Source organism: Jaculus jaculus, chromosome X (assembly GCF_020740685.1).
Source record: "Jaculus jaculus isolate mJacJac1 chromosome X, mJacJac1.mat.Y.cur, whole genome shotgun sequence".
Classification (NCBI taxonomy): domain Eukaryota; kingdom Metazoa; phylum Chordata; class Mammalia; order Rodentia; family Dipodidae; genus Jaculus; species Jaculus jaculus.
In genome coordinates, this window is record NC_059125.1 from 129,201,651 (window position 1) to 129,223,735 (window position 22,085).

The 22,085-nt window shown below is 41.4% G+C and overlaps 1 protein-coding gene across 3 annotated transcripts in view; it reads right to left on the reverse strand.

Annotated features, from left to right (window-relative positions):
- The window catches only part of Mbnl3 (muscleblind like splicing regulator 3), a 116,096-nt gene extending 103,745 nt beyond the window's left edge, over positions 1–12,351 (reverse strand). The window contains exons 1-2 of one of the 3 annotated variants that reach the window (XM_045140031.1): positions 12,106–12,206; positions 11,008–11,207 (exon numbers count right to left, since the gene is read on the reverse strand). The gene's annotated coding sequence lies outside the window, so the exon portion shown is untranslated. Of the gene's footprint in view, positions 1–11,007; positions 11,208–12,100 lie in introns of all 3 variants that reach the window. The other 2 variants (XM_045140032.1, XM_045140033.1) reach the window with 2 other exon arrangements.
- Between the last annotated feature and the right edge of the window lie 9,734 nt (positions 12,352–22,085).

Consider the following 22,085-nt stretch of genomic DNA (forward strand, 5'->3'; position numbering starts at 1 on the left):
TGTGGAGTATAAGAAATGCAGGAAAGAGGGTCATTGAGTTTGCAACACGGTCTTGTGTTTTGGAAATGGCCATAGGCAGTGTGAAGCAGGTTTGCTGGTTGCCTGCATGGAGAGCCCATGGGTCCATGAGGATGAACTGTGCATCTCAGTGAAGACCCAGTGGAGATGCCAGGACCACGAGATGGTTGCCAAGAAAAGCTGCTGGCCCCAGATGAAGTTTTCCAGGACTGTGAGTAGCCTAGCTGGAAGGGCAGAATGGAATGCCAGAGACCTGTTACTGGTTAGAATTATCGGACTTGGAGACTTATCATTGGCTAGAGTTGTTGGACTTGAAGTTACAGAGTTTGATGCTTGCCCTGATTGTTTTAAATCTTGCATTGGATGAATGTTTCTTTGCTATGCCCAATGCCATCTTTTGCAGTGTGAATGTTTATTCTGTGCTATTATGGGTTTTGGGGGGACTTTTTGGTATTGTGGCCCAGTTAAAAGACCTTGGACTATGGGGATGTATGAACATCATTGGAATTGATAAAAACTATGGGGACTTTTAAAGTTGGACTCAATACATTGTATTTTACATCATGTATGGATATCAGTTTATGGGGGCCAAGGGCGGAATGTGGTAGTTTGATTCGGGTGTCCCCCATAAACTTAGATGTTATGAATGCCAAGTTCCCAGCTGATGGAGATTTTGGAATTAATGGAGTGTATTGTTGGGAACAGGATTATGGGTATTATAGCCAGTGTTTGGCACACTCTCCTGTTGCTATGGTCCACCTTATGTTGGCAAGGGGATGATGTCCACCCTCTGCTCATGCCATCATGGAGCTTCCCCCTCAAGCTTGTAAGCCAAAATAAACCTCTTTTTTCCCCCACAATCTACTCTTAGTTGGGTAAGTTCTACCAGCAATGCAGACATGACTGCAACAGTAATGCGGCTAGATCCAAATATAATGAGGTGAATATTCACATTCGAGTTTGACACGAGTAATTCACACAGCAGTAAATGAACCTAAATCACGTTGAAATATATTTTTATTTATTTAACTTAATGATAACCTCTGTACACATAAGACAAAATATCATGATCATAACCCCCTCCCACCATTCTCCTTTAAAAGATATTTTTAAGACTACCTATACAGTGAAGATTTGCTAAGCAAATTAATGTCAGGAAAATGGAAGGAGTATTGAACTTAAAGAAAAAGCTACATTTATAGTTTTTGTATCATTATTTAAATACAGCTGTGTTGCTAATTTGGAATGACTGTTAATATTCAGACCAATAGCACATTCATTTAGGAAAACCTGTTGGCTTTTCGTCCAGATAAGTTTGTTCATAACAATAGTGTCTTGATCCAAGGTTGAAAAATTTTAGTGTATCATGACAGTCATTCTCAAAAGTATTCAAAACCTAGAGTCATGTCTTGATAAATACTTTTTAGTTCTCCTGTTACCTCTGTGTTTATAAATCTGCTTGAGGTACCATGTACTAATAACAACTATAATGGGTATACTGTTTATTTGTAGAGCATTTGAAACTTCAGAAAGCCTTTTCACTTTGGGGCACTGGTAATGAGCAGCAATCCCTGGATTACTGAATATTTCAAAAGCCTATAGTGACACTTGCCAGACTCAAAATTGAAATTTAATATTTGGTTTGTTTTGCATGTGACCGATTACTCAATCTCATGAAGAAATCCAGGTGTCTGGCCTTCAGTGACTGCCTGTATTTTAGAGCTCCAGGCCACCCCCTACCAAGTTTGGAAGATATAAAAGAAATGAAGATTTCAAGGCAAAAGACTAAGCCAAGTTCTGGTGGGGGGAGGAAGTATCACACGGACATACCTACCCAAAGAACTCAGAACAGATGGTTATCTTTATAAACACTGAACTATTTGGCAAATCAGAGAAGTGAAGGGCGGGCCAGGAAGTCAGGGATTCCTGGTTGTGAACCAAGCCATGGTCTTAATTCTGTTTTTGCTCTAAATCAATGTCAAGTTCTTCACACCTCAGCTGGTTTACAGCAGGCAAAAATTACAGGGGGAAACAAAACTGTTTCCTGGGGATGTCATGGGTTAAACGGTTTATATTACAGCCCTCCAAGGCACTCCCACTAAAGGTAAAGCACACTTCTTATATATTACTTCCCTTAATTATATCAGGGGATTAAAATACAATGTGTGTATACTGCTAGAGTGACCTTGGAAAATACACCATTCGTGCATTCCTGTCCAAGTTTCTGTGTACTCTACTCATAATCAGTAATTCAACCAAGTAGGAAACTCAATCATATGGTTTTATAGGTTTTAAAAGTAGTCACCTCTGAGCTGAGAAAGTCAGGGGACCTCAGCTTTACAGGAACTGTGTCCAGTGGGGCATCAACCTAAAGGAAATACTGTCCCCACCCAAGACCTGGTTTGGCAACCTATGCAAGAGAATTATTATGCTCCTGTCAGGAAGAGAGGCTTCATTCTCCATGTCATGAGGCCCTACCTCCATAGCTACCCAGCTCTGCCCTCCCTGCCCTGCACTCTTCAAAGGGCGCAATGTGGTTTCACTTTCTCTCCACCACTTCATGAAAAAGGTGGACTGGCCCCTTCATGGCATTTAATGAATGGTCCTCTCTTCCTGGATTTGGACTGTTGGTCCTCCCAGCCAGTCATTAACTGGCAGGAAATGCCCTCCTCGGCAATCACTATCGTGTAAATAAAGCCATAAACTTTTGAAGGCCTGTGCAATCCCAGACCCCAAAGCTGCACGTGTCGGGGTAAAATCTTGATTGTAAAAGCACTGCTTTCCAAATTAAACTCAAACCACATGATACAGTCCATAAAATATACAAAGCATGCAGTCCAGTGACAGATTTATTGTGGTCTTACAGAATAAAGAAAAAAAAAAGGATCTCTATATGGAAAACACAGCTACTCTTGACCCAAATAGCCTTCAAGCAGGAAGCTGAAAGCAAATCAGCCAGCTGGGGCCTCACTAAGTTATGAAGGAGACCAGTGCAACCAGCATTTCCTGTCATTGCTTGTCACTGTTTCTGAGCACTCCTATCTCAATTGTTTTCTTAGATGGCTTAAAATGCTATGGAGATTTCTTTGGGGATAGACATAAGACAATAATGGGGTGGGCTATGCTATGATTTATACTTAAATGTGAAAAAAGGCAACTTTTCCAAAAAAAATTATGCACTTGGCGTACTTCCATACACTTGGCTACATTTAAATGAATTCCAGAATAACATGTCCCATTCCTGAAAGTACTAAGAATCAGACCCAAGTGAGTCTAGGTCTGCCTTGTTAACTTAGGATGATCGCTAGGAACCACCATTTTCATGCCTCTCCTCAGAAAGTATTATAAATTGCAGGATATAGTATCCAAAAAAGCTATTTGTCATAGTTCCACATTCTGTCGGGTACCATGGCCATCACCATCATTGAAATCATCACTATCATCATCCTGCAAAATAACTTGTGCCCTTTCACTATAGCATATGCATGTGTGAGAGGTTTCTAACTGAATCACACTGTAGATGAGGAGGAGAAGGAGAATGAGGAACAGTTATGACACTTCTCACGAAACACATTCCAGCACTGTGAAGTATCAAGCACTAGGTCACAGGTTTTTTAGCCTGTCAACTTCTCAATCAGAAAAAAAAAAAAAAGTTTTGAAGAAAGGAGTAAGAAAGTAAACCCGTTTGCTCTATTGTTGCTACAGTCTCTCCGTATATCCAAATGAGTTCCCCCACAAACCCAAGTTCATCTCTTTTAGAAAGAGGCCTTCTACATAATAAAGTATAGACATACTGTATTAATAGAATATAAAATACATAAAAAAGCATATTAGGGTAGGCATCATAGAGTTAGTTAGTATAGCTGGTGTAATTAGACTTAGAATATTAAAAAAGTTGGTCAAATGCCCTACCCAAATCCTAATTTTCTCCAAAATTACACTCCCTTATGGAGCATGCCAATTTGAGTCCAGCCCCTACACACCCTTGAGAGCTTATTGATACAAGCACAGCTGAGGCCACTGCTACAGGCATTCATAAATCAGATCAAATTACACAAGCTCAGCACTCCAGTACCCCCTTAAAGATTTTATATGTTTTGAAGCCTTTAGACATAAAACGCAACTGTATAATAGTCCACTATGTTTCACTTCATACTTTTGGATGAGCCAGTAAGTTTTCCCTTTGTACTGTCCAAATACTTGGAAAGGGAATGCTGATATACATGAATGGAGAGTTTTCCAGAAAACCACTTCTTCCCTCATCTTCTTTAGAATTCTCATCAATCACAAATAGCAAGAATTTTTAGAAACATCAGTGCACCCTTTAACAAAACTCTATCCACAATCACACAACTGACTGCACCTATTTTTCCAAACTCTTCACTTGGGTATGGGAGGAAATGTGAGCCACACCTCCATGCTACAGGTCCTGTTAGTAACTAACAGGACCTAACTAACTATATGTGTATGTATATATATATGACTATATAAACTAACTATATATATATATGACTATATATACTAACTATATCTATTTAGCTATATAACTTAAATAGAGCTAAGAAGAACTACTCTATAATACATGATTCCAATCCTGTTATATTTTTTTGCTTTTTTGAGGTAGGGTCTCACTCTAGCTCAGGCTGACCTGGAAATCACTCTTTAGTCTCAGGGTGGCCTCGAACTTATGGCAATCCTCCTACCTTTGCCTCCCGAGTGCTGGGATTAAAGGCGTGTGCCACCACACCCAGCTAATCCTGTTATTTTTGCCTTCTTTTAAAAAATATCTCATTAGAACACACTAGTTGTAAAAGCTGATGGATTTCATTGTGGTATTTTCATACATGTATACAATGTACCTTGAATATAGTCACCTCTCCTATTTCTCCTTCTTGTCCCCTCACCCATCCCCTATTCTCCCCCCCCCCCCACTAGTCACCTTTCACTGTTATGTTATTTCTCTACATCAGGAATCTAGTCTTGAGAAAGCAACAAACTCATCCTATTTGTAAAGCAAACAACTCAGGAATGATATTACAATATATATGCCCTAACTAATATCACACGACTTTTTTGTTATGTTTTGTTTGGTTTTCACGTGTAAATGTTGAAAACAACAAAACAAAAAGTGAAATGCAAGCTCTCCAATTGTTTTCGAATCACCACACCACTCTCCAATCCACTCTCCTGTTCAGTTTCTTCATACTGACACATAAGGAGAAACTACAAGAGCTGTACCTTAAAACCAATGGTTCTTGTGGGTACAGAAGATAATTGTAGAGGATCCGAAATGGCAGCTCGTGTCTCTCCCACTGCGTGAGCTTTGCTTTCTAGATACAGTGAAAAGAAGCACTATTCACACTTCTATCCTGGTAAATAGAAATCCATGCAACTCCAACTTGTAAATGGGCAATCAGTGCCTGACTGATACAGAGACCGCTTCCAGTATCCTTTCTGGGTCTCATTCATGCTTTCTTCATTTTCTAAACTACACGTGAGAGGAGGCACTTGAGTTACAGTATTTCTTTTGTTCTTTTGTTTTAATCTGGTGAGCCAGTTTAAAGAGCTCTGCATTCTTAACTTCATGTTGATGATGATTTCCCTGGGGAAAAACACTGACTGCAACTTCAGGAGACAGATTAAGTAGCAGTAGGTTTTCTGGTCAGTCTTCAAGGACTTGGCCCTAAATCTGCTATTGAATTATCATCCCCCATTTTATTTTGTTTTATTTTTAGTTATTTGAGAGAGAGGAGAGAGAGAGAGAAGCAGACAGAGAGAGAATGGTTGCACCAGGGCTTCCAGATGCTGCAAACGAACTCCAGATGCATGTGCCACCTTGTGCATCTGGCTTATGTGGGTCCTGGGGACTTGAACCTAGGTCCTTTGGCTTTTCAGACAAGGGCCTTAACCACTAAGCCATCTCCCAGCACCCCCCATTTTATTTTGAGTTGTTACTGTGGCCCTCAGCTACACAGTCAACCTAGGATGGATGATTTGTTGTTCATTTTTGGTCAAAAAAAAATAGAAATAATGATGCCTTAAATCACAGGAAGAGTATTAATAAAATACAGGAACAAGTTAAAAAGATTGATCTGTTTTTGTCATTACCAAACATTTACTGAGAATAGTAGACATTGGGCCCATGGGGCACAGAGATCCAGTAGCCTGCCAATCAAAGACCGCTGGTACATTGACGAACACCGGAGGAAACTTGCCTCAAATTTACCAAATTTCCACTCCAGTGGCAGGCACTATCTACAGGCTCAGAATTCTGAAAATCTAATGGGGCCAAATTTAAGCCAATTTTAAGAACCCAAAATGGAAAGTCAGATTCAGAACACTGTCTCTAAGATGCTCCCATTGCCCAAGGAGTTCTAATAAACTGCCTTTTCTCAAATGAGGACGCTTTCTTTCTGGCTTTACAGATCTACTCATTATATGGGCATAACACAACTACTGCTTATGAGCCAACTTAAAGCTGATGCAAGAAGGACTTAAGAGTGGACAACATCTTTTTAACATGCATGATTAATTGAGTCTTAAATCTCTAATCAGGTTCCTTCTTTCCTTAACTCATGCTTTCATGGCTTTTATGAAGAGTTCTGGGATGCTGGGCATGGAGGTGAATTCTTGTCGTCCCAGCAACTTATGCTGAAGTAGCAGAATCGTTAGAGTATAGGAATTTGAGACATTTTATTAAATAATTCTGGGATGACTATAATTCTTGAAAATCACTACGCACACAGAAAGGTAGACTGTGTGTGTGTGTGTGTGTGTGTGTGTGTGTGTGTGTGTGTGTATGCACACACATTCTTAAATCAGGCCTCATTTCATTCTTGCTTCTTTACTTCTAACTAAGACATCATTTGTCTGAATGGTAACTACCTGGAGTTAAACATTCAGAGCTCTGGCTCTTTTTCTGAGTCTCAGAGACATCACTTATCAGTCAATCTTATTTAGTTCACTGTTGGTCGGGAATATATGGTAATAATTGACATTGACATTTTTGTCTTATTCTTTCAAAGAAGAGAAATCAGTACATGACTGTAAAAATCATTCTTGACTGGCCACTAATTTGTGCACTGCAGTACATGTGTGTACTTGTGTGTATGTTCCAAGACAATTTGGGAGTACCTTTATTTCTGAAATAAAAATAAGATCCCACTGCTTGGTTTTAATGTTTTCTCATCAATCTTTTAAATTCCATGTTATTCAATTTTATACCAAGAAAAAGAAAATGGTGGCTTTCTACTGTGCCTTTAATTTTTTTTTTTTTTTAGAAATTCTTTCCACCTTCCCTTTTCTGTCAGTAACATTTGAGAAGGTAATTTATAACTTATTTATCCTAATTCTCAAAGTTGTCTTTCCAACACTGTCATATGGTCCTCTTGAAGACATATTAAAGCATCCAGGAAGAGTGGGATACTATGTCACCTTCTGGTTCCCTTTAGATCTGAAAGTCCACATTAATATATATCTAATTGCTTTCTGCTTGGACATGATTTATGATTGCTGTTGGTTAGTTGGCAATTAAACTACTTGCTCACAGACAAAAACTTGGAAGGGAAATATTCATCTCATTTTATCTGAAGCTCATTTTTGAAATTCAGAGGCTTATCACACCTGGGGAGAGGCCGACAAATCTCACAAAGCAACATCATTTTTAAATTTCTATTTTCTTGATATTGCACACATTTATAACAGTGAAAACCTATCTGCTCAATCCAGTAGACACTGTCATAGAATAATGCAGCAGTTAGATGTTGTGATACATGCCTGAAATCCCAGCTCTCAAAGCTAAAGGCAGTGGATCACAAGATCTAGGCTACCTTGGGCTACGTAGGAAAATGCTGTCTCAAACTAACAAAAACAACATGGAAGCATCCAGATGAAGATGAAGCAAATGTGAATGAAGCCTGCCATCTATTTCAGACACATGATCATTTTAACAAGGCAGTGGCCATTACTTACTTATTAATTACAGTATGAAGTTACTTGTCAAACATGTAGTGTAACGTATTCTCTGTTTTTCCCCAGTCCCTGTTTGTCATCCAACCACATTATCTTTTATTTCCAAACAGAAATTTTTACCACATTCCTAATTCTTTTGGCACTAGAAGCATGGTTAAGTGTACAAATTTATGAATGAAAATCTTCGTCACTTGAAGGCTTCTCACTCTCTTCCCTCCCCTCTTCCCTCACACGCAAAGACAGCTTGGTAGAGAAGAGCACTGTACTTCAAACTGTATTATCAACCTCTCTACAACAGCCAAGAGACTGTCACTGTTCCAACATGCGTGCCATTGTACAGCCACTCAACAGACAAAACCATTTTTATCCCCAAGCTGCTTTTCACTTTTTCATAGTGTCAAGCTGGATATATAATGATACACCTACTTGTTAAAAGGATGACTTAACACAAGTTCATAGAAGTACAATGAGAAGCAAGTGAACCCATTTGTGACAAACAGAATGTAATTAAGGAAACATGTATTCTAATCTACTTTACATTTTTTAGGTTCTTACAAGTGTACAAAAAGGCTTTCTGCTTATATTAAAAGCTATACATAAAATCTGTTCCTCTGTGAGCTTAGACACATTCCATTTTTCTTTTATGCATAATATTTATTAAATGGCTACCTGCACAGAACATTATTTAAGTATAATAAGACGTGGGCAAAATAATCCCAGAGCTACTTTGGCCACTAATTCATAATCATAGGGGTTTTGTTTGTTTGTTTGTTTTGAGACAGGTTCTCATTATAGTCCAGGCAGATTTGGAACTCATTCTGCAGCCCCAGGCTGGCCTTGAATTCATAGTGATTCTACTATCTCAGTCACCCAGAAAGTTTTATTCTCCTTAAAAAATCAGCGGTGGTGGGGCTGGAGAGATGGCTTAATGGTTAATGCGCTTGCCTCCAAAGCCAAATGAGCCACGGTCAATTCCCCAGGACAACATAAGCCAGAAGCACATGGTGGCACATGCCTCTGGAGTTCATTTGCAGTGGCTGGAGGCCCTGGTGCACCCATTCTCTCTCTCTCTCTCTTTCCCTCTTTCTCTCTCAAATAAATAAATAAAAATAAAATATTTAAAACATCAGCTGTTATGAAATGCCTGTGGTGGACAGTGGAGGGGAAAAATAGTTTTATAATAGGCTTAGGAGTCACTGTGCATGCTTAAAGCAGCAAAGAAAATCAGAGAAACGAAGTAGCTTTTAGAAATAGAGCAAAACATACAGTCACCGCCTCTACCCCAGCACTCTATGGGTTCTCCCTGAAAAAAAGTTTTTACTGACAAACCCTCTCACTTACATTTTCATATTTCCAATCTGACACCTATGTCACACAGCAGAATGATAACTGCAAAAATGTCCCCCTTCTCTCACACCAGTTTACCTTCTCTCTTCTGGACCCAAGGTTCAATATTTTCAATTTTCAAACATGATGCATTTTGTTGCAAAGTCAGTTAGCTCCAAGGTAACTCACACAGAGGCAGAATTTACGGAGCTGGGGTCTCAGTCTATGTTACTAAGAACTACAGAGGTTTCCTGCCATCATCCTCCTATTGCAAAATTTAATGCAAGTATATATTGCTCCACATGCTTCCCTGAACAATAACTTGAAGATGCATGGGAAATTTAAGTGCACAGTAGATTCCACTGTAAGCAGTTGTTCTTTGTTTCTGGGTAGACTGCAGCACCTGTTAGTGCAAAATATACTCCCTCCTTTCCAGATAAGTGTTAAGCTTGGTCAGAGGACCTTGTGACAACCAGGTAGTTGATACTGCACTTGGAAAAGTAAAAAGTAGATGGGACTAGACTATAAGATCACACAGGCTATACAGAAACGTCGATTTAGGCTGTTTGGAGAAGTTTTGTTAATAGCAGCAGATTCCTCCAAAGTATTGCTAATGAATTACTTGCTTTATAGACACTTAAGGACTAAATTCGCATTGGCTAAAGTGAAAATGTGATTAAAATCAGGAAAAAGTCAAGGTCTCAGGCAAGCTTCATTGTCCATATGCCTTTCATCAGAAGGGGGAAATAGATGAATTAGATTAAGCATCGATGTCTAGTCATTTATATGGCTATATCAACAGTCTGGTTTTCAACCATTATGTCAGTCATCATCCAAAAATTTACTAATTAAACCAAGAAGCCAACACAATGATAAATTACCAATCACTTCAAAATCAAATCTTGCAATAGGTTTATTTTAATTGATGCTTCTTCAGAAAGTCTATACACACATATGGAGAGGCTGTGAGGATCCGATCCCAGTTTACAAACAGCAACTTAAGAACATCTAAAAGAAAAGAACCCCCAAAACATATTGCTTTAATTCGAACAACAGTAAATATTTGTATCTATGTCTACCAATCAATAAGTAGTGCTCTATAAAACACAAGCAGGTAGACCATAATCATCCTTAAACTACACAAATGACTCACCTACGTGTCAAAATTCATTACTAGCCTTGCTTTAATTTCAGTTCCTGACCATAAAAGCATATTGCGTGGGGGTTCAAAACGGAAGTTATCATTTGTAATACTCTCCTGCAATGCTCTACCCTCATGCCCTTCAGCCCTGGTGGTAAAAAAGCAAGCTGCCCAAAGATGGTGTTGACCCAAGACATGAAGAGATGTGGTTCTGCAAGGAAGCTGTGACTCTGCTCCGGATATCGCATGGAAATGGAACGATCAGTTGCTGAAAGCATTGCAGATGACCTGCCATGCAAGTTCCATTAAATGAAAAAGTGTGTGTGTGTGTGTGTGTGTGTGTGTGTGTGTGTTGGGGGGGTTGAAGAAGGAAGAAAAGAAGCAAAGAAGGAGGAAGAGAATTAAAACTCTAAAGCATATCGCAACAAGTTGCAGGTTTCATTTCCTTCCTATTTACCATTTTGGGAAGGAAAGTTTCAAAGGTAGTGGTTTTCCTCTGCGTCCTCGCTAGGCAGCCAATCTCACAGACCCAAACTCATCTCCAGCCTTACCTTCCGATGCTAGCGCAAACCCCAGAGGCTAAGGGGCCCTGCTCTCAGCGGCCGAGGTAGGGGCAGCCAGCGGCAGCGACAGTGGCACGTGCCATCTGTTAGCGGTAGAAGCAAAAGCGCAGCTGCTGGAGGTGGCCCCAGTGCCGGGAGAGCCTTTAGCAGGGGTGTCTACTGAATGCCGCCATTTTAAAGTGAGGTTCCTGAAATCATTAGATATAAGCAAATTAAAGCCCGCCCCACCTACATAACTTCAGGGCTGGGACGTGCTACCCGGCTCCAAGTCAGCCTCAGTGGGGTATAAGATGCCAAGTCTAGAAACACGCACTTGGGGACTTCAGGACGGAGGCGACAATCGCTCAGCTCCCCTTCTCCCTGTGCACACCTCCCGGGCCCCCCTGGCTTATTGCAACAGGCTAAGGGGGGGAAGGAATATTTTTCCTGCCTGCACTTTGGCGGGGGCCGGTCTGCGGGGGGCGTTGGGGAAGGGACACGGAGCCGGGCTGCCCTCCCCCCCCCCGCTGCCATCGTCTTGGTTCAGTCCACTTGGAGCACACCTCGGAGCGCCCCAAGCTCCCTCGCAGCCCCGCGGCGGGCCGGGCAGGGCGGGCACGGGGCTCCCGCCGAGGCTAGCGGTTGCCATGGCAACCCAGGACCCAACCCCGCCCGGCCCGAGGGCAAAGGCGTGCCTTCCATTCCCCCGGGGGTGGGGGGGGGAGAGGCCCTGTCCCTCCGTCACATGTGCCCCCCCCCCCCGCGAAGTCCGTTCCGTTGCGCCGGGTGGCCTTGAACCCGGGGCTCTCTGGCTGAGCCGCGCCTGACACGCCGAGGACGCGGCGCTGACCGATGGCGGGCGGGCGGCGGGGGAGGCGGGCGCGCTTTAGGCGCCAAAAAAAAAAAAAAAAAAAAAAAAAATCCCCGGGCAACTCGCGCGGAAACTCCGCCGGGCAGCCGAGCCGCGCGCCCCCCAGCCGGTCGTCCGCGGTCCTCGGGCCCCGCGCGCCTCGGCTCCGCTCGGGCCCCGCCCCGGCCGGCCGGGCCAGGTAGCGCCTGGCGCCCCCCGCGGAGCCGCCACCCACCGCCGGCGCCCGCTCACCTCACCTGGCCCCCTGGGCTCTCCCCGGCGGGCGAAAGGCGCGGGAACTGGGGCGCGTGCTGCTGCTGGGATTGCCGTTCCCAGCCCGGGACTCCTCGGTCCTCCGCCTCCCTCCGGCAGCTCGCAAAGACCGCCAAAAAGTCGCGCTCGGGCTCACGCTCCGAGTGCGGGCACTTTCTTCCTGTAGGGCGCTGTTTCCTCGCGCAATATAGTCTTTGTGTGATTCGTTCATTCGAGCACGGTTTGCGGAGCGCCCCAGCGCGGGCTTTATTCTCAGGGGGTGTGGCGCCTCGCCCCCAAACCCTGCAACCCAGCCCCTGCCGCGGAGGTCCTTTGTCGTTGCACTATTAAAACAAGGGGTGGGGGGGGATCATAACGCTGGGCCTATACAAAAGCGAAACAAACGGAGCATGTACACACCCCGATGGGAGGGGGCGGCTGTAAAGTTTCGAGAGCTTCAGGAACTGAAGTGCCCGTTGAGAAATGCACTGTAGCTCACAGCTGGAGAGGTTTCTAGACACTTCAGAGACAGGTGAGGTGAAATAGGTAATTCAAACCTGACCTTAGTCAATACATTTATCTACTCACTAAAGGATAAATACTCACTATCTGCCTTCCCGGGTCTCTTCCTTTCCATCAATGCCTCCCGCCCCCCCAATCTTCTAAGAACTTCAGAGAGAAAAATGTGGATCAGAGGAAATGCTTACCCTGCTTCAAGGGTAGAGGAGCCTGAGGTGAGATTCCAGCTACTTGTGAATGGAAAATGGACAAAGCAAATGCAATTTTATATTTTGATTTAAAAGTGTGCATCTGGACAGCTAAATTACAAGTTTCGATTTAATGCAAGTGTAATAGGAGCACCAGCTGTCCCTTAATTGGAACCCCACAATAATACACGCGTGCTCTTATTCAATTTTATGAGGACAATTGTAGTTGATAACACACGCATATGCAAGATCATCAGTGACAACCTCATAGCAATTCGTGGCTGCTTTCCTGCATGCAATCAACTGCTTCACCTGAGGACTGAGGTCTACGTACTCTACAGAAAAGTGCAATGGCATTACAGGAGTTATTCAAGCAGTGGTTAACTTGAGATGTGGCATGATTCTCGGGCTAATTTTACTGTTTAATTCTGCTGGACTCATCCAAATGGAATTCTCCAGCTAATTTTAGGCGAGAAATCAACCCTTAAATGTAAGACAATAGGAGTAGGATAGTAATGATTGAGAGGAAAAGACTAGACACAAAACAGCCCTTCACAGAGTCGAGGAAATCCCCAGTGGAGTTTATAGCATGAATTGTTTAAGTTTGCAGGACTATGTGCAGGCACGGTGTCTAACACTATGTGGTTATGGAAAGAATCCTCATACAAGTGAAACAGAGCAGGACATTCTAGTTACCCAACAAGTTCCTAACCATTTATCCCCTTCCCCCATCTCCTTTCATACTTGCCAATTTCCCTACATTGCTGTAAAAGTCAAATTTGTCTGACATATAGGAAGTGACCTTGACAGTCAGGTAACTACCACAGCTAAAGGTAAGAGGTGTTGGCTAGCCCAGGAGGCTGAAGGCTAGGCTGAATTGCATAACTTTATACGCAATGATCCAACAAATGAGGAACTATTATTGCAGGGTGTCAACAAAGGAGCCCCATTTTATACTAGCCTTGGGCAACACTAGTTCCCTTACCTCTGTCCACTATTGCAATCCACATCTCCTGTGAGACATTCAGGGTTTCCCTAAAACCACCCCAAATTGGCCCGGCTTTATTGTGTGACAGTGACTGAAGGAACTGTTTTATGATAAATAAGACATACCTCAGTCAATTTGCTCCTCCTTGGGATGCAGAGCTTCAACATTTTGTGGCCAGTGAAAAGTGCAAATGAGGCTCTATTATTCTCTTTCCCACAGTGGAGGGAAGGGAACCTGACAAACAAATTTTAGCCTGGTAAACTACTGTCTTCCATTTAGCCATGGTGGTATGACCTCTATCAGTAAAGAGTGGGAAATTCCATGGTACCTGAACCACTAGGGAGTATTTTTAAAGTCAGTGGGAAATTGCTGTTCCCCTCCCCTCAACATTTTAAAGGATTCATTTGCTCTCTGGGGTGGATTCACCTCAGAATTACTTTACAGTTTACAGTGGTTAGTATTACCCAATATTTGCTCCTCCTTTCTCCTTGGAACTGAGGTGGGGGCAACAACAAGAAAAAACGGGGTTGTATACGTACTCATAGACTGGATGAGTTCTTAACAAAATATATGCTCATTATAGCTTCTCAATATTTACATTATGTGGGTACATTATAGTCTTGCAATACACATACCTGTTCCTTCCATAACATTTTAGGATCTTCTCAAAACCATTATCCTGACAGGTCTTCAAAGGGCAGTGAATTGCAACACTTGAATTTAAATGTTGCAGTCTTGTTCTTCTTCCCTAGCCAGTCAAATGAAGGTGTGTAAACAAACTTTTAATCATACCTCGAGAACATTCTTCACAGATTCTGACTGTGTCTTAAAGCTTGAAATGGACGTGTACATAAAAATGGAAAGCCAAGCTTCTGGGCCAAAGTGTATTAACCTCTCAAGTAGTATGTTCTGATACAATGTAATTAACTTTGATACAGGAAAGAATTCTTACAGTTGTGTAATGATCTAGTAACAGGAGGTTTATTGTAATCAATCACCAAGCAAATGTCACAGGAGGGTCTGAGACTGCCTCTGGTTTAGATTCTCCAGGTCCCACGTGAAATAGCCGGGGGCCATCTTGTACTTTGGAGGTCCTGGTCCTGTGAGGAGCAGAGATCGAAGAATCACTGGCGCTCATGAAAACCACACTTCCATGTTCAGAAAAAGACTCTGGCTCAAGGAAATATGTGGATGAGCGATAAAGGAGAGACGTTCAAATTTATGTGTGGGCTTCCCTGTGCTTGCAAAGGCATCTGCATGCACACACCACCATCACCACCACTGCCAGCACCATTGATACCACACATACTACACACAGAAAAGATGCTGGATAGGTGAAAAGTTACAATCCCTCACGTATCAGTGCACCATGTTTTTAAGGACTTTTTGAAGCTTTCATTATAGTCTATTAGAATCGCTTCTGTTTTTCCTCTGCTAAACCACATAATCACTTATTATTCTCTCAGAACGAAAATTAACCTGTGTTATTGGACATGGGGCAAGACCATGCTATAACAAACAAGGCACCTCCTTCTTGGTTTGAATCCATGGAATTATTCTCAGCAGCCTTGTACTATCCACTATAGTACTGTTTGCTACTGCTATGCTCTAAGGAGGCTGTTCATGCTGCAGCTCCACACTAACACTTGTGGTCATTTCAGAAAGCAGCTTCTAGCCATTGAGGGTTAGTTCAAGAGCCATTGGCATTATTCATTATTCATTCTTTCCTGAAAAGCCTTTTTTCATTCAGAGTTGGGAATTTGGAGTTTGGGGTTCACACAAAGCTTCCAAGTAAAGAAACAGAAAAAAGCAGAACTTCTTTTTTTTTTTTTTCTTAAGTTTGGACAATTAAATGAATGTTGGCTTCCAAGGTAACGCCTTTGTGAAATAGTGTGTACTATATTACTTACAAAAGAAAAAATAAGGCAATCCAGCAACTAGCAGAATGCTGAAATAATTACAAGCATAGATAATAAGTTGATCAACACTTCTTGGATCATAAACAAAATTTCTGCAGTCTGAGCACTTTTCTGTTTGATAAAATTATCAAAATTTTCTGGGTATACTTTAATAAATACAGAAGACAAGATAAATATTAAAGAATCGTGTCTTCCAAAACACACTGGGACCTGATGAATTTACAAAGCAATTTTCCCCAAAGCCTTTGAAGAATATATTAGAGGGAATTACTCTTGATTACTGAAAAATATGGTACATTTTTCGAAATTATCCTCTGAGAAAAATGTGCTAAGAATGATACAGATGAAAATGATATAAAATATAAGATAAACAAAAGGTAAGAATGTTAATAAAAAAGTAATATCTATTCTAGCTTAGGAATAGCTAATTATACTTTTAAGCATTTAATGTGGCGCAACACATTTGGAATGTGTCAGCTTATTTAATTCTCACAACAATTCCTATAAAGTAGTATTAGTATGTCCTCATGTTAACAACAGGCAAAGTGCACCTTAGCAGATCAAGAACGTACTAAGTAGCACAGGAAGATTCTCACTCAGTCCGCTTTGTCTTGTGACAGACCCAAGATTTTAACACACAATGCAGAATAAAGCTGTTATGAGGTCTGATTGAATTATAATTTAGACAGTTACTTTGCCTAGTATGCCATACTGTCACCCATTGGTGAGAGGACTTTGACCAAAATGCAACAGTTAAACTACAAGTACTTAAATAATTTTGTCTTGATAGATTTTTCCAAAAATATAATGATAATTTCAATGAAAGTATCAGTATTATTGAAAAACAATACGATCATCTTAATAAATCCCAAAGATGGCCACTGCAAATAAACTCTAGACACATGCACCCTCTTGTGCAGCTGGCCTTACTTGGGTACTATGGAATTGACTCTGGATCCTTAGCCTTCACAAGCAAACTCCTTAACCACTAAGCAATCTTTCCAGCCCTGCAGATTGGCTTATAATTTAAGACAATTCAAATGAAGATTACTGTAAAACTTAAAACATTAATTTGTAGTTACAAATTTAGATGACTTTCTTATGGAAATAAAAGTAGAAAATCCTATAGATATCATAATATGTTATAAACTATCACAAATTTAACCAATAAAACTCTGATGAAAACCAAAAATATAGATTAATACACAAAATAACACAGACCAGGGACACAACCCTATTCAATATATGGATCAAATCTTTGACGAACCAAATACAACTACATTCTGGGAAAAGTATTGTTTAATAAAATCATCTATGGTAATTAGTTGTAAACATGGAGAAAAATTAAAATAAGTTTTTATCAACAGCCATATGTAATATTTCTACTAAAAACTAAACTTTTAGGGCTGGAGAGATGGCTTAACAGTTAAGGCGCTTGCCCATGAAGCCTAAAGACCCATGTTTGACTCTTTAGATTCCAAGTCAGCCAGAACCGCAAAGATGAGGCAAGGACAAGGTCGCACATACCCACCAGGTGGTGCAAGCCTCTGGAGTTTGACTGCAGTGGCTGAGGCCCATTCTCTCTCTCTCTCTCTAACTCTCTGTCTTGCTAAAAAATTTAAATATTTAAAGAAAGCTCAAAACTCTGGATATAACATGATTTAACTCAACTATGAGGCTTTAAAAACACAATATGAAACACTACAAAAGAAGATGAGTCATACCTAGTGCAACAATGTAAAATTTGTCTTGAAACAAATATCAAATTGTGGAGATGCTTGGTGTATCATATGTAAATTTATGTCTGTACAACTTTTATTCTATACAGAAAGTTCAAATGATTGAAGATCATCATAGCACTCAAAGAAACATTCAGAGATACCATTTAACACTAATACAGTTGGCAAAATTAGCAATTCATGAAACCCAGTACTATACAGGTCCTGGAGGTTCTGGCTTATTCCAGTTTCTGTAGGTATTGCAAACTGAGTCAATTATCAAAATTCCCATAGCCGGGCTGGAGAGATGGCTTAGCGGTTAAGCACTTGCCTGTGAAGCCTAAGGACCCCTGTTCGAGGCTCAGTTCCCCAGGTCCCACGTAAGCCAGATGCACAAGGGGGCGCACGCGTCTGGAGTTCGTTTGCAGAGGCTGGAAGCCCTGGCGTGCCCATTCTCTCTCTCCCTCTATCTGTCTTTCTCTCTGTGTCTGTCGCTTTCAAATAAAAAAAAATTAAAAAATAAAAAAAAATTCCCATAGTCTTAAAACCAGGATTCAAATCCTAGGAATCATCATGAGGCAATAATTCAGAAGAAAAAATTCAGCAACCTTAGTTGGAATATTAAAAAAAAAAAAACTTTCATTGGACTTGGTAACTCATGGCTGAAATTCCAACACTCAGGAGTGTAGAGCAGTTGGATAGCCAGGAGATCAAAGGCAGCCTGGGATAGAGAGCGAGAGAGAGAGAGAGAGAGAGAGAGGAAGAGAGAGAGAGAGAGAGAGAGAGAGAGAGAGAGAGGGAGAGAGAGGGGGAGGGCACTGCATTCAAAAATATTTGGAGAGATATCTTAGGGGTTAAGGTGCTTGCCTGCAAAGCCTAAGAAACCAAGTTTGATTCCCCAGTAGCCACGTAAGCCAGATGCACAAGGTAGTGCATGCATCTGGGGTTTGTTTGCATTGGCTAGAGGTCCTGGCATGCTTTCTCTTTATCTCTCTCTCTCAAATAAATAAATAAAATATTTTTGAAATCCTTTCAAACAACCTAGATATCAGCAAAAGGAAAATGTTCAAGCTATTTAGCATACACTGATGTAATGAAATTGTATGAATATTGTAATTAAAATTGCAGTACCTGAAATTTCCTGCCAACATTCCTTAATGTCTTCAAGAAACCCAAATGAACAAATCACCCAGGAAGAGTCATGCATTTGAATATTAGTAAAATAAGATTAATTAAAGGTTATAATATGCTGATAGGGTAATGATCAGGAAAGATCAAGATTATTTTTTAAATTAATTTGGGGATATTATGCTAATTATTTTTTAATTTTTGGGTAATCTAATAAGATACTATTAAATTAGAGAATTAATAAAGTGATATGATTAATGTCTACTTCTCTGCCATTTTGCCATTTCTTTTTCATGTTCCTAACATTGTTAAGGTCTGTTCTTTCACTTCTATGAATATTTCTCTGGCACTTTTTTTTTTGAGGTAGGGTCTCACTCTAGCTCAGGCTGACCTGGAATTCACTATGGAGTCTCAGGGTGGCCTCAAACTCTCAGCGATCCTCCTACCTCTGCCTCTAGAGTGCTGGAATTAAAGACATGTGCCACCATGCCCATCTTTTCCTGGCCTTTTTGTATCTTTATTCAGTTTTTCCCTATTCTAACTATCTTTCCTATCGTGCCTTTTATTTTACCCCCCCCCCCCATTTATCACTCTCAGTTCTTTTTGTGCCTCTTTTCTTAATGAGTAAAACATGGGATGGGAATGCATATCATTTGATTTTTCTCTTGAATAAAACATTGCTTTTGGGCTGGAGGGATGGCTTAGTGGTTAAGGCGTTTGCCTGCAAAGCCAAAGGACCTAGGTTTGATTCTCCAGGACCCATGTTAGCCAGATGCACAAGAGGGTGCACGCATCTGGAGTTCATTTGCAGGGCTGGATGTGCTGGCCTACCCATTCTTTCTCCCTCTTTCTCTGTCAAATAAATAAATAAATAAATAAATAAATAAATAAATAAAAATAAAATATATTATAAAAAACATTGCTTTTGTTCATTTACATGATGAATTTTAGCCAAGTTCATTATTTTTAAATTCTTTTATAAAAGTTACCCTAATTGAATTGTGTTTTAATTATTTGTGTGTGGGCAATGCTAAATCAAAACCTTCTTTTTCCAAAAATTTTTTTTGTTCATTTTTTATTTATTTATTTGAGAGCGACAGACATAGAGAGAAAGACAGCTAGAGGGAGAGAGAGAGAATGGGCGCGCCAGGGCTTCCAGCCTCTGCAAACGAACTCCAGACGCGTGCGCCCCCTTGTGCATCTGGCTAACGTGGGACCTGGGGAACCAAGCCTCGAACCGGGGTCCTTAGGCTTCACAGGCAAGCGCTTAACCGCTACGCCATCTCTCCAGCCCCAAAACCTTCTTGAAGAACCTAACCTATGTCTTGTGGATAACAGTCCATATCTTTGAGTTTATCATTACAGCAAGAATAATGAACATAAATATGACGGGTTTACATTTGCTTGTACAGAAAACTGGTTATTCTAATTTTGCATTTTTAAATAGCTATGTTTAAATCATATTAAGACATGCTCTAACCATCAAGTATCATGCCAAAACCTGAGTGATATCATTCTACTTTACATTCATATCATTGTGAATGTCATGTCAGAATGAAAGGATGTTGCTAATTTCCAAACTTGGGACAAAATTGATTGGTATTGCACAAATGCAGAGAGAATGAGAAACTAGGAAACATTTATTAGTATTTCAGTGACTGGGCAAATTACTTCTCTTTCTCTTAATTTCCTCAGAAATGAAAACAATACTGGTATTACCCTTGAAGGATATATTGTGGGATTAAATATGACAGACTGGTACAGTTTTCAGGCTTTTCTTGTTGTTGTTTCCTTAATGTGGTGCTTAGTGGGTGCTCGATGGGCCTGAGGGAGAGGCACAGTGAACTAGCTGGCTGGCAAGGAGATCAACCTGGCTATGTCATACTGGAAGGTTTCCTTAGTGAATCCTCCTTTTACTTTTGGGAGACAGGTTCAATCACACTTCATCTGCTCCTGAGCAAACCTTCTGGGTAGCCACCAGGTCCAGGCATTCCTTCTCCTTTTGGAATATAGTGGCATGGGAGAAGAAGAGTGCCAAGGGAGGTCCCCTGTCAATCTGTTGCAGCATCAAAAGGAAGGGAATGGTACGAGTTTCAAAGCAGCCCAGGCTCCAATGGTCACTCAGAGTGTCGGATCAGCATCATGTCTCTATCCTGCCAAACGTAATCTATTTTACCCTAGATATGCAATAAAGAGAGGTTCCTTAATGGTGGGTCTCTTTGGGCCATGGAATACCTGGTCTATCTGCTAATGGTATGTAGTGAAAGGGGCTTTGACCCTGAGATGATGATTGGGATAGCGCAATGATCAGAAGTCATGCTCTGTGAGTTCACTTAATAGCAGTATGACTTGGCACAAGTGACTTGGCCTCTCTGTGCCTCAGTCCTTTGTTGGAAACATGGGCTGATGATAGTGCCTACTTCCTTGGGTGTGGGGTGAGAATTCAATGAGATGTCATACGAAAAGCATTTGTAATGCTGCCCACCAGCCCAGGAGTGCTATCTGCTGTTGCCCAGGTGCTAAAGGCCTATTGCTCAGCTTCTCTTGTGGTCAGGCGTTTTCCTACAGGGGTCCATGGAAGTCATTGCAAATACAAGAAAGGGGTATCATGCAGTTTCATCTTTATCCAAACTTGGATGCAATATATAAAATCCAAAGGCAGTGAAGTGGCTTGGGCACTGGGAAATCTTTGCAAAAGGCCACTGCAACCAGTAAGAGGCTAATTCTGACAGCCCAGGTCAGGTAGGGCCACTCTCTTTCACTGCAGGCTGTAAAAAGACCTGAAATTTCCTGCCATCATGCCTTAATGTCTTCAAAAAACCCTCTTAGAAATGAACAAATTACCCAGGAAGAGTAACACATTAACCCGTTAGCTGGATGAACACTTTAGCAGAGATTACTTTCATCAGATTACTCAGCTTCTGGGAACTGGACTCTGCAGCCAGCATATGAGGGATGGCTAAATGATGCTATGAGGGGAGGAAAAAGGACAGGACATCTGGAGGCAGCCTTGGGACTCCTGGGGATGAAAGCTATAGGCAGGCATGGCTGTGCAGGTCTCCCGGATGGATCATAAAGTTCCTGTACTGTTACTATCTTCCCTGATTTCTTTATCCTATTTTATTTTGTCCCCTGTGGTGTGTGCAGGCGTGTGTGTATGTGTGTGTGTGTGTGTGTGTGTGTGTGTGTGTGTGTGTGTGTGTGTGTGATATCACCCAGAACAGGGCTAGGCATACAGTCAGTCATAGATTGTTTACTGAGTGACTCTATGCCTATATGAAGCCAAATCCTCTCATTGCTGCAGGGACATGGCTATCCTGCCTTAGCTACTACTAAGTCTGGCTCAGTAAGTACTCATGAGTAGGAGCTAGCATCTGGAGGCTGCCTGCTCTATAGGCACTGGCAGCCCGAGCCTCCTATGCGCTAAGTCAGTCTTGGCAAAGCAGCTGGGGTAGTGTGACAGCGAGAGACAGAAGCAAGCACGGAAGCTCCAGGAGGAGAGGCAGCATATATTCAGGAACGTAT